The following is an 18,031-nucleotide window of genomic DNA, read 5'->3' on the forward strand; positions in this document are numbered from 1 at the left end:
TGGTGGCCTGGCCTCTCTGGTGTCTGCACTGCAGCGTCACCCCTCCACTGCAGAGTCCAGGGTGGATCACAGACCTGCTGGCTGCAAGCCCTGTGGGCAGGTGCCCACACAGGGCCAGGCCTTGCCTGAGAGGCCTGGCCTGGGACACACCCTGTTTAGATCATGATCAGCATTTGCTGCTGTGACCAAATAGTGCTGGCTAGCTAACAGAACTCGTTTCCTGATTAATTTAATGCTCATTTGATTGCAACTATGAGGACATACCTGATACTAAATTGAAATTCTTAAGGCTTGTGGTACAGGCTTAATAGAAGGGCAGTATTGAATCTTATTAACTCTCTACCCACATTAACCTGCCCCTTGGCAAATACCTGCTGCCAGTCTGTCCAATTTATTTTGTGATTCAGGCATAATTTCCCACAAAGGGACACTTAAAATTAAAAAAAAGAAAAAAAGGGGGGCTATCACACTCTGTGGGAGTGAAGAAGTGCTGGATGCACCTGCACAGTTTTCTTCCAGGTCAAATACAGATACTGCTGCAACCCCATCAGGTCAAACAAGCCTTAAGAATGCAGAGAGAAACCTGTGTGATGCACACACAGTCATTGGTGCGTGCCCAGCTTCAGAGCCCCTGACTGAGAGAATGACTTTTTAGGTATTGCTTTCAAGCTGTAATTTCAAGGGTTATTTCCTCTTCCTCTTCTCTGTCTTATTTTAGTTAGATTTATTTTCATTTCATTGTGACGTATTTCATCATTGTTACAGCAAAAGTAAATAGTAGCATGGTTGCTATAATAGTTGCTATGTACAGATGATTAAAGTAGAAAATATTATTCTACTCATTTCCTTTCACTAAGTTAATGAAGAGTCATTGAAAGTCTCAAATGGCACTTACTGTTTAAGATGCACTTCATGATTGTGTCAGCTGCTCACTTGGCAGATAGTATAAAGAAATATGAACTACATGTCCCAGTTAGGGAACTGTAATAATACCTGGGTTATTGCATCGTGGGGATTCTGTTCCTCCAAGAATTGGTGTGAATAAATTTTGCAAAATATTTTAGAACTAGAACTCTTTTTACAAATTTTTCAATCACTTGATCTGCTCTTGAACATATGCAAGGTTTATAACTGGTGTTTATGGATGAGCAGAAAAAATAATCCAGGAAAAATAATGACTCTTTTCTAATTTAGACTGCAGCAGTTAATGCTGAATGTTGGTTATCATCTGCTAGGAAGATTGATGCTCAGATTGCCTAAATAGGCAACTAGAAATCTCCCTTTTCAAAGAGAGCTACAAAACTGCTCATTTTCCAGTGAATAAATGATACAAATACTTATTATTCTTGAAGTATGGTTCAATATTTTAAGTAATTTGGGGACTTATCTTGCAACAGGACATTGTGTCTAAATTATTATGCCTACATATGGCAATATTGTGATACAATGCATGTTAAAACAGATGCAGTACCAATTGCCTCTTAGGCTTCTCTGTGAGAGCGTGAGCGTTCCACTCTTTGAACTCTCTAGTCTGTGCATATTGGTTTTGGCTGTATGCTGCCTGGTATTCCCAAACCCACAACTTTCAACATTTGATATTGACTTACCGAATGACAAACTCAACACCCACCCCGGGGAAAAAAGATCTTGCATAGAAACACAATGCAAAGAATATTTAAATTGGGGGGATTGGTGGGGCAAAATGCTTATATTTGTTTTAAAATGTCTGCATAAAAGCATAGGTATTTATACTTCATTTCTTGTTGTCTAGTCAAGCAGATTTTCCCCTCTTTCAATTTGCATTTACTATAATAGGAGCTTTGAGGCACCCTTTGTAATTTATTTTGACATGTAGTTTGTATATGCTGCACAAATTTAGAATATGTGGCACTTAAACACACTAAAGGTCTCAGTCTCACCGAGTTTTGGTAGGCAAAGAAGGATGAACAAAATACAAAAAAAACCCATGAGTCTTTGGAAAAGTCAAAATGTATTCTTCCTTCTAAGTAGTGCATTTGTCTTGCCTCTGGCCTAAGTCCTCAATAAAATGTGCGATTTTGTATGCCAGTTGGTGCAAAGTTAGGAAGGTGCTTTGTTTCCTGGCAAGTATTATCAGCAAGAGATTTGAATACTTCCATTAGTTTAGAAAATTTGAATTGGCTTAATATTCAAGAATAGATGAGTCTTGTTTTCCTTCTTTGAAGTGTGAGCTATCACAGCATAATTCAATTTTGAAGAAAGATTAGGAAGTATCTACTTCAATCTCATGCTAAAAGTAGGGTGAACTATGAGTTCAGATGAAGTTGCTCAGGATTTTTTTCTACTTGGTCTTGAAATCTTCCAAGGATGGAGACTGTTCAGCTTCTCTTGACTGTCTGTTCCACTACTTCATTGTCCAAGCAGTGAAAGAAACGTTTGTGTGATAAACAATCTGGACTTCTCATTTCAGTTTGCCTGTTGTCTCCCATTCTCCTACTATACACCACTGTGAAGAGCTGGCTTCATCTCCTCAATAATTTCATTGTAAGTACCAGGAACTGCTGTCAGGTCTCACCAAAGCTGTCTCTTCTCCAGATCAAGCAAGTCTAGCTCCCTCAAGTTGTCCTCATGAGGCAAGTGTTCCAGTTCCTACCAACTACGTTGGTAATTATCTCCTGAAATCAGTGTTTATCAGTCTCTCTTGTGTCTTGGAGGAAGTGCTGACTAGAGAGGGGCTGTGGTTGTGGGGTTCCTGTACCTGCAGCCCTGGGTGCTGCTGGCTGTCTTTGCTGCCAGGGCACTGCTGGCTTCTGGTCAGCTCATCCCTGCACACACCCAAGGCCAGTGCCCTGAGAGCTGCTCCCCAGAAATTACTGCTGCAGGAGTTATTCCTTCCCGGGCAGAAGGGGTTTTCATTTCTCCTTGCTGAGTTTCATAAGGCTTCTGTCAGCTCTCTCCTTCAGCCTGCCTTGGTTTCCTGGAATGGCAGCTCTTCTCCCCAGCACACTGGTGGTTCCCATTGTTCTGGAGTGAGCTGCATGCCAACTCATGGCAGTGAGTTCTGTCACCTCCTCTGGGTCACTGAAGGACTGGGTCACTCTTAACCACAACAGGTCCCAGGACAGACATCTGCATCTAACCAGCCTCCTGGCAGAGCACAACCCATTGACCCAGCCCTCTGAGACCAACCAGACTGTAAATTTTGTACCTGAATGGGCCATAACATGGATTCAGGAGTGTTGTGGGAGACATGTTGCAAGCATTACTGAAGTCAAAAGGGCCCGCTTGTTTCCTTGTTTGACCTTTTACTTCAGAGGTATCTGTATTGTTTCCTTGTTTTTAGTGCTGTTTGCTGTCACTCTGTGTCCCCGTTCTTTAGAAATTTTTGAAGTGGCTCTATTGACTGATTGGATCAGAATATCTCCTTCTAATGAGTGACTTTTCATTTTAATGTTATTGATTGAAAATCAGAATGAATGATAGTTACCATTTCATAAACAAGTTAAACAGATTGTTCTCAAAAGGAGTACTAAAATTTCATTGTTTGTTCAATAAATAATGACTTGTGCTGTCACACTCTCTTTTAGGCTTTTAAGAAATGCCTATCTGTCATGGAAGTTGTTTTTATTAAAGATAAATTATATCACAAACTAATGGAAGGCTTTATTTTCATAGCAGTGTCTTTTAAAAATGTAATTCTTAACCTTCAGGCAGACTCTGTTTAGGCTGATTTTTGCATCTGTTCTTACAGATATCCTGTCCAGCTAAGTCCTATTAGAATACAAAATTTCTGAGTAATTGCAGTCCCTCAATTATGTAGTTTAGGGATTTGAATGTAATCTTTGGAGGTAAGAAATTCTGCTATGTCTGTATGCACATGCACAGAACTTTGCATCTTTGAGACCAAAATATTGAAGAACCTGAATTTCATTCCCCAGTATGGCAGACACTGCAGATCAGGCTTCTAAAGCTGTCTGGGTACCAAAGGATTTATGGAAGCACTGAGATTATTAAAAGCATCTGTTTATCTATCTCAATCATATTTTACTTCTCTCAACTTCAGTCATATTAAGCATGCACTCAAATATAGTATCCTAGATTTCCCCAGCCATCCAGAGAGAGAGAGAGATCCATCACAGTGAATTCTTCAATGCAATCCAGATACCTCCTAGATGGTTTGTGCTCTGTATAGTTTTAGATTATATAGTGTTGCTGCAATTAAATATCGTATTGTATTGTTGCCCAAATAAAATTATTGTATCTACTTAGTAATTTGATATTTAAGGCCTGAAAAATCCAATGCTTGTAAGCGTTTATAAATCATGTTCAAGAATATTTCAGCCCTGATTTTTTTTGTTGATACCTATTGCAAAAGCCTGACCTATAATTCTGAAAAACCTTGCAGACTCCTTTTTGCATATAAGAGCAAAATGGAAAAAATAAAAAAGCATTCATAAATTATGTTAGAACGTATTTCCATGTATATGGGAGGGGATCATCCTTTTGTAGTATTTGTGTGGCAGTTTTCATGAGGGTAGCTATCTAGTTGTCTCTGCTACGTATGCAAGAAAACAGGAGCTTAGACACTTTTCACTTCAGACCTGGAATTGAAAACAGAACATATGCACCAACTGCAGAACAGCTGCCTTGGCCAAAACCCACTCTGTTTTATCAGTTCAATTGCATTTTTCTTCATGCGTTCACATAATAAGGGAAACCATGTATTCTAATTTCTTCATCCTGTTAAAAAAGAAGTATGTATGCATCAAAGACTAAGATTTTATTAATATTACAGGAAAAAAGTGTGCTTAGACAGGTCAGAGGTACTAAATGCAAATTCTCCAGAGAAGTATTTCACATTATAAGGAAATCTTTATGCATTCAGTAAAAGACTGCATAAACAGGCTCCTTTTTATTCTGTGTGGTAAATGGTAATGAATTTCTTATAGAAAGGTGTCTACCAGAAGCTCTGGGACTGGATAAACTGCAGAAAGGTTCTTGTTTGGGATTTGAGCTCATCAGAATAACCAGACTGTGGGCTCCGGGTCCGTGGCCGTTTTTCAGGGAACAGCACCTAAGGGTGGAAGGTGAACAGGTCCCGCCTGTGTCAGAGGCACTGCAGAGAGGCAGTGAGGGCCCAGGTACGGCGCTGGGAGCACAGCCTGGAGCACAGCGCTGGCCGGGGGCTGGGAGAGGAGGGCAGCGAGGTGGGGAGGCACTAATGGGTACCTGGAGGCACACTGCAATCAGGATGAGCAGCCAGCTCTCAGGCTCCTCAGCTCTGTCACCCTTCAGCTTGAAAAGCTCTGGGAAAGAGATAAGTCAGCCGGTTAAACACAATAATTATATTCCTTCAAAAGCCAGTGAAAGTGGCACATGTTCAACACGGATCTCCTCCCCCCTTCTTGATTGTAAGAGAAGATTTGGGCGGATTTCCTATTCGGAGGCAATCAGTGAATGTGGAGAGTGAGGGATGAAGGATGCCCTGGCTGACCTTCAGAAGAATTATTGTTTCTTTCACTCATAGTTGCTCCCCCCAACCCCACCCCCATCTCCCTTGTACAAGCCTTGGGAGCTACAGAAGCTTTTTATTTAAAAACAGGTGCATAAGTGGAGCTCTCTGCTGCGGGGATGTAATTGATTCAGGACAACAGTGCCCCTAATCAGACAGCTGCTTTTGTTGTCTTGCCCTTTTGTATGAGGGAATAGGAAAATAGCTACCACTATGTGTCTTAGTCAGGAAACATTCAGCAAATATTTGTCAAGTAAAGTGTGTTTAGAATATTGCTTAAAATTACACATATATTTAACACTTTCCCCTCCTTTTCTGCTCCAAACTGCCAAGGATGCCACTTTAAAGGATACAATTTAATTAGCAATGGCATTTTAATACAGTTACTTGCACTGGCTGTGCTCTATGCAAATAATTTATTTCATGGAAATCGTATTGGGATTGAAAATGTTTTTTCTTTCCCAAGAAGTATTATAATTCCTAATTGGTGGAAGCTTCACCGACTTAGGAATGTGTTCAAAGGAACCAAGGCACAAATCAAGGGTATAGGGGGATTAAAGTTACTGTCACTCTTATGCAAATATCTGTCACCCCACACAAGGCTCACAAATTAAAATTGAAGTGCTGGTTTGCTGCTGCAGTCATGCTTTTGGAATAATCAGTAATGAATTCAGCTACATACCACAACTGTTTCCTGAAACCGGAGCATTATTCTTGTGTAAAATGCCACATTTATATTGTTAGAGAAAATTTATACCCATTTCATCCTACATTCAGATCTTTAAAGTCACTAGATATGAACCAAGTGCCTTTGCCTGCCCTGAAGATGAGTTTTCCATGTGCAGCAGCATGCTTGTCATTACAGATTAGTGCACCATTTAGAGGGAAAGGGAATAGATAGAATAGATAAAATATTTTGCATATGCATAATCAACACAATTGCAAATAAAGGCAAAAGTCTTGGGAGGCAAAACACAGCTGTAATGCTAATGCTGAGTGAATAATTTTCTTGGTGAATTTAGCCTCTGTGTCTACTCACCATATAGCCTCAAACACATTGTAATTTCTGAAAATTTGGTTATTCTTTAGAATTGCTGCACTGTTTTGTGTGGAGTTTTTTGTTTCTTTTATTTTTAACTCTTTGCATCACATTCAATTTGTGAGTATAAAATATTTGCTATCCAGCCTGCAGGCTTCATTAGGTAGTACTGTCTATCATGTAAAGATACCTACTGCTTGTAGCAGTGTAATTCCTTTAGGAATACCCTCTGCAGTTGGCCCATAGCAAAGAGTTAGAGATTTATTTGTAGTTGTTCATGGCATGTCCTAGGAACAGTTGCTTTCTGTATGGAAGAGAAAATGTTAACATTTATGTAGCTGCAGTCTTTGAAGGAAGCAAAAGATGAAGTGGTGGTATTCTTCCCATGGGACCTATATATATGCTTTGCTTACCACATTTTCATCTACTTGGTCTGTTTGGACTTGCCATTTTTCTGTGGAAGGCAATGTTGATATTTATCTGATGTTTATAATTTACTTCATAGCCAAATTGATAATGACCACGAGCATTTCTTGAAAGGCAGTTCTTACAGATTCCATCTGAAAAGTGTTGTTCATTCTGGTACAACACAAGCCATTTCTTAGCAAAGAATAAGGGAATAAGCATTATTTCAGAGCAATTATTGTCATTCCTAGAGTGATTAGATGATTGCTTGACATTTTGTGGTGCAAACTATTTGCTTTAGTGGTAATAAGTATTATTTCACTTTCTTATTCTAGTTATTGAAAGCTCTGTGGTGAATCCTAAAAGGCAATTCAGTATTGACACAGGCTGCCCAATGGTTTGGGAATAATTTCTGTGATTGTGTTCCAACGGATAGCAGACAAAAGCCATTACACAATGTATAAAGATATGAACCCTTTGAATCATTTTCATACAGAAATAAAACTGTTTTCAAACCAGTAAATCAAAACTGTGTCCTTGCAACCTGAAAAAAAGACCAAGACAGTAGATGGACTTTTATTAGTTCATGCAGTTTAAAACTGATTGGATGTACAAGCACCAAACAACAGGCTGCTGCTTCTCCCAGTAGTGTCTGTTATCCTTGCATGTGCTTTTCCATAAATCCATTAGTCAGGCACCACTCTGCAACAGCCTCTGTACTGGATTTTATAAACCATTCCAGTCAGTTATTCAAAAATCAGCAGTTTATGTACACCAGATAAAACCCAAACACTGTGTTTATCAGGGACTCTGTAGCAGTGGCAGGGTTGGAATCAAGCTCCCATAAATACAATATTGTTGATGGTTCTGATTGGGTAATAGTCACCCTCATAACACAGGAGAATGAATGATTGCCCAAAGCAAAACAGTGTGTGCAAAAGCTCATTGTTTGCCTTTTTCTTTCATGATGCATTTGATGACCAAGTCCAAAACCTTTCTAACTCCATAGCTGTTATCCAGGAGCATGATTTGTTTTGATGTGAGGAAGAAAGGCCACACTCATTCAACAACACTGCACATTCCCCACCTGTGTCTTTGATACGTTTAGTGCATAGATCCTGATTAACATATCGTGTTTCTTAAGAGACTTTATTTGAGCAAATAATCTGGGTTCATCTTTTATATGTCTTTGATGTGCGCTGTGTTTTCAGGAACTCTTAGAAGTAGATCAACCAAACGGATTCCTATAGCACCTGTAATTTTTGTTATCCTTTTTATGGCTTGCTGTCACCCTACCCACAAGCATTCATCTCCAGTGAGGTAGGCAGTATTGCTCTTTGTCCAGCAGCTCTCTCAGGTCTGAGGGATTTGCTTGGAGTTAAAGCTGTTCCCTTACGGGAATAGCTCTAAGTAACTAAATAAATAACTTCATGATTCTTTAATTAACAGTATACCTAAGCACATTGGCTATTGCTACTCTTCTACATCACAAAGCAACAATTTACAAACTAGAACTACCTTTCTTTTTCCCTCTGAAAGTAATTATTAGCTACAAAGCTGTAATAAATCAGAGCACTTACGGATGCCTCAAGGGAGCTTTCATGTTTGTAAAACCTTGTCAGTCGGGGTTTGGTTTTGCGAAACTCCAAATGAACCAGTGTTTTTTATTTTGATTTTAGTTGCATTTTCAGAGCAATGAAGCTGAAAAGGTTTGACTTAAAGTTTCTTGTCAGGGTTTTTTTTTATTTTTTAAATACTATTATTAGTGATAGGTCAGATATCAGATATAATAAATCAATTCTCTTTAATTCTCAGACTGGCAAACATTTAAAATTAAATAAAGAAAAGATACATGTTTTATATCTTTCTTAAAACTAATTAAGTGTGCTCAGACCATTAGATGCTTACGTTACTCTGTATTTGAGGATTGTCTTCCTGGAGCAGAGTTAACTTGCAGAAGAAGATGGATTGTGCTGTCAGCAGAGTGGCAGAGCTCATGCCAGGCTTTGGAGCTGCAGACATTTCATGTGCTCACAGAGGTTACTGCAAACATGGGCGCCTTGGGTCATTGCATTCCAGCAGCAACTTCCTTTTACATGCCACAGATCTACAGGTGTATTTCACATATGTAAAAGTGCCTGGAAGTGCTTCTGCTGGAGGACACAAAATACACTGTAAGGGTGAGTAGGGAGAAAGCTCTTGAAAAGAAAATTGTCACAGAACATTGGCAAAGATTGTGCAGTTCCACTGACTGGGGCAAAGAAATGTGGCATCTTTATTCCTGAGTCTTTAGTTTTATCTCAGTAGAATGGATTTTTATTTTTCCCAGTGAATTAGGTCAAGAGTCTCCAAAGTTGATGTATTCGTTCTTTTAACAACAGAATGGAACTTAACTTAATGGCAGTTTTTGGTAGGACAGGCAAGGTTAAAAGCATTGATGGAGAGATGGAGAGAGCAGAGTTATAGCCTATCTAGAGAATATCTGTTGGAATAGTTTGGGTTGCTTTAGCAAGGCGGCTGTAGTCACAAGCCCTAAGTTGCTGCTTGCTGTCTTTCTTCTTGTTCAAGAAGCATTTGGACGATGCTCTCAGGCACACGGTGTGATTCCTGGGGCTGTCCTGCGCAGGGCCAGAAGCTGCACTTGGATGAGCCTTGTGGGTCTCCTCCAGCTCAGGATATTCTATTATTATAGCCAGTGAATCTGCTAACCAGTTAGTACCTGCAATGAAAATAAAACCAAATGGGATGTGGAGGGGGAGGTGTACCAGTGCTAATGCACTCATTAAGGTATATGATGACTATCAGAGGTATAAAGATTAACTGGCATATCTACAGAAGGAAGAGAACAGCCTTATAGCATGGTTCAGGTGGGAACAGCTTGGAGCTGGTAATATCTCATGTTTTAAGTCTTTTCTGTCCATTGCCTCTCTGCTCCACTGCAGCAAGAAAACAGTTCTCTTTCACTGAGCGGTATATATATTGCAAGCAATTTTTTGTTGATTGCCTAACCTGGAACTGAAGCTGTTACTGTAATTCTTACTGTATTTGTAGAGTAGCTGCAGTCCTGGTTAAAAAAAAAAAAAAAAAAAAAAAAGTGGGACTTAAATTGGTGGGACTGTTAAACTGCTGGAGGAGTGGTTAAATGTATTTGGAAAAAGAAATCATTACTTTAAAACAGTCTAGACCTAAGCATAGTGACAGCAATACTCAGGACCAGATATTTTAAAACACTAGACCCTCATTAAAATAGACACCTTTTTACTATTATTGAAGAGTCATTGAAGTATGAGATAGAATGTCAGAAGAACAATCAAAAAGGAAAATTAAAGAATTGTAATAGTTCTTCCCTTTCAAATGCTTTGTAATTAAATGCCTGGATAATTTCTACTACTCATTAACTGAAATCAGCTAATGAAGAGTCCACAAGACGGGCTGTAGCTCTGCAGTACAATTGGTCTTGTGAATAAAATTGTTACTCGACAGTAACAAAGTGTTTCTGAAGCTAGTAAAACTCCAACTGACCTTGATGGGAAAGAACAGCCAGGATCTTGTCGCCTGTGTTTAGCTAATGGAGAGACTTCTAACATCATTGAAAAGGGAAAGATTCTTTGCTTCAACTTTTCATGGAAACACCTTAAATAAATAAGATTATACATGTATAATCTGTTTTGATCTAAAATAAATTCATCAGACTAACAAGTGCATGCTCAAACAAATAAGTCAGTAGTCTGATTAAAGAGGGTGAATGGTAACTTTGAAATAAAGGAAAGGTATGTAAATTCAAATTATTCCTTTTCTAATTTCTGTACATGTATGTTGGGAGAACTAGTGAAAAAAAATGGTTCTCAACTGCCGGTGAATTACTCGTAGAAGTATCACAAATTACTAAAGCAGACCCACATAGACTTTAATGGCACATTCCCAAGTGACAGGAATCTTCCCCACTTCTAGCATGTTAAAACATACACACAAGGTCAGGCTTTGGGTGAGAAGGAGCACATGTAAAAATGACCAGATGGAAAGGCAAAGCATTGAAGAACTAAACTAGTATTTTACTTTCATCCTTCAGTCCCTATTCAGTTGAGCAGTGAGAAGCACAAGCTTCTTTTTGATTCTCCACAAAACTTCAGTGCCTTGGGTTCGTTGTTTTTTGGTTTTTTTTTTTCTCTTTAGGCTCTCTTGGAGATGTCACTCCTTTCTCCCTAATAAATATTTGTGAGTCATGCACATGCTAACTCCAAGCTCAGCAATCCTAATTTATCGGCTTTGTATCTGCATGTGAAAATGCGGTGCAGCTCCCAGCTGGCAGGCTGTCCAGCTGCCTTCTGGGACAGCCCCTTGGACTGCACTCAGGCTGGACTCCTTCCAGCAGCTTCACTCACCCCTTGCTAAACCTGCTAACAAGGATCTGGTGCCCATTTTTGTGAGAAGGGTGTAGTGACAGCAGCAACAGCTTCTTCGTTTTAAGTTTGTTTATTGCTTTTTGGCAACCCCCTCCCCAGTTCAAAGGGGCATCTGGGAGGTCACAGTTGCAGCCCTTCTGCTTCCCTTCTGCACTGCAGGCACGTGCATTGTCTGTTTACCTTGCTTTAACAAGGTGAATCATTTAATCTTCCAGTTCAAAGCCAAAACAAGAGAAAGGGTGTTCAAAAGCAATAATTACTTTGCATTTTTCTCTAATGTCATCATCTTATTGTATTAATGAGCTTCTGTGAGAAAGCCAAGAACATTATTAGGTGAAGACTTAGTTTGGCCATTTTTCACCATGAAAAACTACTTTCTGTCAAAAGAAGATATTTACTTGGCATTGCCTTATATTCATAAATTTCAGCTCCTTTTACTCTTGCCAAAATGGTTTTTATTTTGAAAAGAAAATGTCAGATAGTTGAGAACTTGAAGACTATTGTCTGAATTTGTTGCCATTATATGGCAGATGCATGAGTGTGCCATAATGATGGGGAGAAATGTAAAAACCTTAAAGGAAACTTCTTTTGGAACTAGAGTGATCCAACGAAATGAGTAGAATTACTGTAGTATGAATCACAATTTGGCCCAAAGTCTGAGTATTTCTGCAGGTTTTGGTAATTGCACGTAAGGCCCCTGTAATTTTGTCAGTGTACAGTGCGTGCAGTCAGTGTTGCCATTTCCTTCAGACTAGCCCTAGTCATGCTCGTTTCTGTTATTTTCTAAATGTGCTTTTAGGGCTGAATGGTGGCAGGCTTTTTCTTCACCTGTAAAGAAACACAAAAAATGGGGAAAAGGTCCCATGATGCTTCCTTAAAGTGGATTGTGGACAAAACCTTTCCAGAGAAAGCAAATATTCTCTTATGTTTTCCTAGCACAGAAGCTATCATCTCAAACCAGAAATAGTGCCAGCAAACTCTGGCACTATAGAATAAGCAGTTTACTTGCTTAAACTCCCAGGCCATATGGGAATTGGCACTCCTCTCCCCCACAAATACCTCTGTTACTTGAAAGAAGTAGTCCCTGTGTTGCACATATTGGTGATCAAGGGTTCATACTTTGAATTCCAGTTGAGAGGGTTATTTTGTGTAAAGCCTGATACCTTTCCTTCACTCAGTCTCTGTTAGGTATTCCCAGTTGGTTAATAATAAGGTACAACTATAAAAGGATGGGAATTTTTTTCACTTGTTTTTGCAGGATTAGATTGGATGTAGTCTGATGAAATTAAATGAAATTTTATCTTTGATACATTAGTTGCGCCTGATTTTAGAGTTCAAGATTTTGGGAAGACCCAGCACTGCTTGACAGCTGCTGACGGGGGGAGGTGTCAAATCCTCTGTCGTAACTTCAATGCCAGTGTCAGTGCAAAATCCAGCATAAAGTTTTTTCATATCTACCTTGGTCTGCTTCTGAGATCATGACAGAAGATGCTGAGCAGGTTCAGGCACAAGATCTGGGGTATGTGTTTGGTCGCTTGCCTTTAAACAGAAGGAACAAGTGGAAGTGTCAGCGGATCACCTGGGACCTGTTAGGAGCTTGTGACACAGCTTGGCACATGCTGTTGCAGAGGAGTCTGCTTTGGAGCACTGCCAGGCTGGAAGAGAAGTCGGGGGTGCTGTGAAGAAGCTGCATACATCCTTCTCAGTGGTACTGTGCAGCTGGGTTTTGGGGGACTGGGGGTTTTTTTATCAGTTTCCTTAGTTTCTCTATTGGCTTCCTGTAATTCTCTGACGAGAATGGTAAAGCTTTAATAGGTAATAAATTAGCCTTTTACAACAACAATAGTGAAAAAATTACATTCATTTCTCCAACTATGTGGTGTTGGGGGGTTATGTAATACTTGGGGGAGGATTTTTTAAAATTTGTTTTGTATTAATATTTTTCAATACTTATGGCATAAATGGGAGCATGAAAAATTCAGGTGTGATCTAAAGTGATAGGGACTGTGAAGTCCAGGGTTGCAAGCTATTCCTGCTATGCATGAAGGCACTGTAAACACTCAGACTTCAAAAACTGCAGAGACATCCAAAGTGATCTTCTCCTGGAAAAGAGTCAGAATTATCTGTCTTGTTGCTTATCTGCTGGGAAAAATTGCCAGTGTAATTAAACTGCCCTAGTTACACAGGTATAACTCCTTGCCCAGTCACTGTTGTCTCAGGAGTGCCCGGGCAGGATGCTCACACCAGAGTGGCCACAGCAGCACGCTGCCCTACGAGTACAGCGAGGCCATTTGCCAGCTGCTGCCTGCCAGGGGGTTGCCATCTGAGATGCTCAGGACAGCACTGCTCATGGTGAAAAAAGTTGCTGAGCTGTGCCAGGGCCTTAGGCAGGCCATCAATGCCCTGAAAATAAACATTTTAAATCACAAGTCAAATTACTTTCCTAAGTATAGAAGCTCCAGCTGCCATTGAAAGCCTCCAATCACAGCTTTCTTTTGCAGTTCAGTTTGAGAAAATGAGGACTGTAACTGTTAATATTCAACAAGGCTTCTGAAGTTTGGTCCTTAACTCAGTTTCTCATCAGCTCTCTTTGCTACCCCCCTTCTTTTTCTCCAACTTGGCCTTGGCCACAGAATGATTCCTGACTGAAGAAAAGGTTAGGAAAGACATGAGGTGACCATCTGGAAGTATGGGCTACCTGGCTCTAATTCCTTGCTTTGCTGCAGAATTTCTGTTTGGTCTTGGGTGAGACAGTCTCTCTGCAGTTTGATTTCTGTCCTGCAAGGGTGAGGAGCAGCATGTCCACAACTCTGTGGAGAGTTGCAGGTTGTGGTAACCACAACAGAGAAGGTGACTTATACAGGTTATGCAAGATGAGAGGTTGTGTCAGTAATCTCAGCTGTGTTGAATTTCACAGGAGACAGGGACTGAAAAGTTGTTCATTCCCCAGCCAGGCTGCTTTTCTGGAGCAAATCCAGAGCTAGTCCCCCCTCCCCTTCTTCTACTGAGCAGTTGCCCAGAGCTTTAACTGCTCAAAGCATGTTTCTATTTGCCCTAATGCACTCAAAAGTATCTTTCTTAACCAGCGTAATGCCCCTTAGGAACCCCTTGTGACCTCTGATTATTACAGCCTGGAGAAATAATTGATTTTTAAGAGGGAAGGTTCATGAAACTTCTCAGGTCATTTGTCTTGCAGTGAGATTTGGCTGGAGAAAGACTCATTTAGAGAGACAGACTGAAAAAGAAAAAAGGGAAAGGAAAAAGTGGGGAGTGGGGGGGACACACTAGGTTGGTCTTCGTTTCTTCCTCATCCATGTGTAGCACCTCTTCTTCATCTTGTCTGGGCTGTAATTACTTTTTTGGTTAGTGGGGTTTTGCAGGGTATTCCTGAACTGCTGAATGATTGTATTTATCATCTTGCATAATTTCCTCTTACTTATCTTACAGCAATGTCTGTCAGAGGAGAAAAAAAGAGCATATCTTATGTGGGAACTCCATTATACAGCTGATAAAGGCAGCTGTTTGAATCCTGCTATCCAGTCGTTCCTTCGTTTCTAATGGGACAATTCAGATTGTGAGGTTAGCTCAAGGATATATACAATGAGGGTAATCAAACGTCTTTATATGGCCTCAAATTTGTGTCATAAAGAACTGCAAAAAAGGCATCCAAACACAACACTGGAAGTTAGATGGCATTTTATGTCTATAGTGTAATCTGTCATTTGGCAGTCATTTCCTTGGCCTACAAAAGGCTTGGAAGGGCTCTGCAGTGGTTTGTACACCCTAGAAAGAAAGAGATTCTCATGAGCATAGACACATGCTGATGTCAAATGTACCTTCTGTGTTTCAGAATTTCTGTTTGCTTGCGTCAGTGTAGGCACACAATATCCCTGACACAAAAAGGAAGGGATAGGCTAATATTTTTTCTGTAAGCATCTGTGTTCCCCCCAGCAGCTGTGCCTCTTTTTCAGCATTCAATGTCTGCTGCTGGGACAGACAAGCCATAGGTTCTACACAGTACATAGACTGTGCTGGCTCTTCAGTGTGATCCTTGGACAGAGTAATGGATGGGGTGATGGAGTGATAGTGAGTACTTAGCTGGGGGGAACTGCTGGGGCCAGTCCTTTTCCTTATCCAGACTTTGGTCAGGTTCCTCTCCCTCCATAGTGAGTAATCCAGTGTGGGCCAGGGCACCCACCTCTGTTTTCTCTTAAAAGCTTCCTCTGGTTAAGTGTCCCTTTTACTTTCCTTTTTTTCCTTACTCTGCTGAGAATGCTTTTCTCCAGAAGTAGTTAGTTTCTGTTATTTCTTTCAAGATGCAAAGCAAAGCAGCACTCTGTGCTTTGAGGCCAGTGACAGAACTTTGTTGCTGTTTGTGAGGAGGCAGCCCAGGGAGGCACAGTCAGACCCCAATCCAGGCATTATTGTCCAGAGAAGGGGAATGAAGCTGGTGAAGGGTCTGGAGCACAAGTCCTATGAGGAGAGGCTGAGGGGAGCTGGGGGCATTTGGTCTGGAGAAGAGGAGGCTCAGGAGTGATTTTATCACTCTGCAACTCCCTGAAAGGAGGCTGTAGCCAGGTAGGGGTCGGTCTCCTCTCCTGGGCAACCAGTGACAGGATGAGAGGACACGGCCTCAAGCTGTGCCAGGGGGCTTTTAGGTTGGACTTTGGGAAACATTTTGTCATAGAAAGGTGATGAGACCTAGAAAGTGGTGCAACACTGGAATGGGCTGCCCAGGGAGGTGGTGGAGTAACCATCCCTGGAGGTGTTCAAGAAAAGGCTGGACATGGCACTTGGTGCTGTGGTATAGCTGAAAGGTGGCGCTCAGTCATACACTGGACTTGACGATCTCAGAGGTCTTTTCCAACCTAACAGATTCTGTAATTTACATGTGCATAAAGCTAGAGCTGCTTTTGCAGTCCAAGGGAAAGCCCACAGCGTAATCGGAGTTTCGTAGGATTCCAGGATTCCAACTCTGTGTTGGCTTAAACAGCGATGGTGGGGACGTTCTGTTCAAAACTTGCTTTGCTAAGAAAAAAAAACAAAACAAAACAAAACAAAAAACACAAACAAAAACAAACAAACAAACAAAACCCAAAAACCACCACACACGGCATTTCTGCAGGGGTGTAAGTAGTGGTCTCCGGGCCGCTGGTGAGTTTTGTAGCCCGTGTTCTGCGGCCGTGCCCGGGTGCTCCAGGCTCTGCCCGCTCCTTCGGGCAGGGCCCGAGCCCGCAGCGGCTCCGCGAGCGCGCGCTGCCACCTAGCGGCCCGCGCCGGGCCCGCTCCGCCTGAGGCCCGCGCAGGAACGGCCCCAAACGCGTTCGAAAGGCAGCAAACCCCCGGTGGGACTGGCCGGCCTCAGCCAGGCTGCCCCTGGCACCAGGCCGGCGCAGGGAACGGCCCCAAACGCGTTCGAAAGGCAGCAAACCCCCGGTGGGACTGGCCGGCCTCAGCCAGGCTGCCCCCGGCACCGAGCGGGGCCCCGCGGCTGCGGGAGGTGCTCTCGGGGCTGCCCACCCCGCGCTGGGAGCTCCCGCGTTAACAGGTGAGGGATCGGCTTTGCCTTTTGTGTTTGCGAATGAAGGGGGATTTCGCTGAAGGAATACTCTAAGCCCGCCGGGAAAAGTCCATGCCACATAGTTTCTACCCCGCCAAACTTCAACAGAGTGAAAGAAAAAGGAAGAAAATCACAGAACAACTTAAACAGGCAGAAGAAGAAAGGGAACCGTGTTTTCCTCATGAGCAATGTACAAGATCACAACGTAAACAGAACATAAAGAGCAGATATTTTGTCCTGACTTAATAATCATAATTTGTTTTTTCAAAAAATGAAATACCTCCAATCAGGATGGTGATAACAAACAATTAAACAATTTAGCTTAAACAATTTAGCCATTCAAACTGTTCTTTCAAATTATCTGGCATCTAATAATTGAAATGAAGTTATGCTATTGGCTTTTTTCAAAGCCTGGATTTGAAACTACAGATTTATTAGCCATTTACAGATGCTTCACATAAGAACATCCCTGCTGGAAGGCTGGCACTGTATTTTAGTGTTAAGCACGGCAGGATCTCCGGGCTGTTTGTTGCACAGGAAAGTTGTTTCCTTGTGCACTTCCCGCTGTGCCACACGACCTCTCTGAAATCAATGGAACTCAGCACTCTGGAACACAGAGGACATCTCCAGCTGTTATGATATTCTGCACAGAGCTGGACAAAATATAGGTGAGGCAACCAATGTGTTTTATGATGGAGAATCTGTCATAAAATGCTAAGGGGCTCTGTTGGTACTAAGAAATTTTGATTTCCCTATTGCTAATGCCAGATAAGAAAAAACACCCCAATTTTATTTATCTTATTACATTTTATACCTTTTAGGTATTTGAGTTTATGTCCCTTCTTTCAGATCCTGAATACATAAAATAACCTGATTTTCTTTGTGAAAACTAAACTTCTCGTAAATAGTATGATTCCAGGAGCTGAAGCTTAAAAAATAAAGCTCAGCTTATATATATATGAGAAAGTACAGACTTATGAAAGTTGTATTAATTAGATTATAATATTGTTTGTGGGGCTTGTGTGTCATTTTTAGGTATCAGAGCATCTCTGGATATTATTATATATAGATCAACAGGAATGAGACTTACCAAAAAAACCTGCTAAACCTTGTTCTTTTAAAGCCAGGTGCTG

At 41.2% G+C, this 18,031-nt stretch overlaps 1 protein-coding gene across 2 annotated transcripts in view; it reads left to right on the top strand.

Moving 5' to 3' along the window:
• SASH1 (SAM and SH3 domain containing 1) overlaps window positions 1-18,031 on the top strand; it is a 527,201-nt gene that overhangs the window by 314,814 nt on the left and 194,356 nt on the right. The gene's annotated exons all lie outside the window — the stretch shown is intronic.

This window comes from Prinia subflava, chromosome 2 (assembly GCF_021018805.1).
Source record: "Prinia subflava isolate CZ2003 ecotype Zambia chromosome 2, Cam_Psub_1.2, whole genome shotgun sequence".
In the NCBI taxonomy this organism is placed as follows: Eukaryota; Metazoa; Chordata; class Aves; order Passeriformes; family Cisticolidae; genus Prinia; species Prinia subflava.